The following is a 1,268-nucleotide window of genomic DNA, read 5'->3' as shown; positions in this document are numbered from 1 at the left end:
AAAAAAGTTATGTCGTTTTTAACACATTCAATCTACTGCAGCTAGCGCCCTCTATGAACTTTAACCAAAATGTGAACAGATTTCAATTCCTCTACTCAAAGAACTCCAATCCCCAAAATTTTGTGAGGATATTTGCATTTGTTAAGGAATAAATAAAAAAACTAAAATAATATTTTACATTTAACACCCTGTATCTCTTTAACTATCAACTTTTGGACTAAGGTAAGTTAGGCTAAATCGCAATATTTTTGTTTCGAGAATCTACCCATGAATTTTGACCTATTAGCTCGGGACCACCTCGTATACAATTTTTTTGTAATTGTATAAAAAAATAAATTTAAATTAGTCATATTTATTTTGAAATTTGAGAAATTTAAACAAAATTTTTTTTATTCATACATTTTTTTTTATTAAATATAAATGTTTCTTCTACATCATGCGTAAGTATTGAAACCGCAAAATGTTATAGTTTAATTTAGTCGGACAAGCAAAAAAAAAACGATAATTTTGTCGGACAATTAAATTCTCAGATTAATGTTGCATTTTTTTAAATAATGACGCTTTTCTCCGACAGCGACAGCTGGTTATCACCAACCACCAACCATGTTGTCGTTAAGTCGACATCTTCAGAGCGTCGGACTGCAAAAACTTCTCAAGAATTTTGTCGGACAAAGAGATACTTTCATTTCAAATTTTATTACCAAACCCTCCCAGAAAAATCAGCTTGCTGGTTGTCACCAACCATAATGTCACCAAATCGACATATTTGGGGTGGCGGGCAAACTCAAAATACCCAACATTTTTGTCAGACAAATTCATTTAAACTAAAAANAATATTATTATACATTTATCAACGCGTTTATTAAAAGATTGTCTTGTTGTAAAGTATAAATCCTTAATGCGAAATGACTTTGCAGCATTTAAAACCTGCTACCAAAGTTCTTAACAGGTGTTTATAGTTTCTCTATAAACAACTGATTTCATGTAACCCTAAAAACGGAAGTCTCGGCATTTCCTCACATGTATGTACATACAATTTAAATTAAGATGTAATTTTAGGTACGAATAATACTTAATGGACAGTAGCATACAACTGATAGCAATAAGACAAGTGGAATCTGTCAATTATTTGATTTTCGTCCAAACTTAAGAAACTTCACCGCTAAATTAATAATAGGTAGGTACTTCTTTGTATTGTAATTTAATTCAACAGCATTGGAAGTTTCAAAGCCAAATATCTCGAAAACGGTGCGAGACAGCTAGTTTTA

Source organism: Anoplophora glabripennis, unplaced genomic scaffold (genome assembly GCF_000390285.2).
Source record: "Anoplophora glabripennis isolate ALB-LARVAE unplaced genomic scaffold, Agla_2.0 scaffold6083, whole genome shotgun sequence".
Classification (NCBI taxonomy): Eukaryota; Metazoa; Arthropoda; class Insecta; order Coleoptera; family Cerambycidae; genus Anoplophora; species Anoplophora glabripennis.
The sequence above is the reverse complement of the archived record's forward strand: the minus strand, read 5'-3'. Positions refer to the sequence as shown.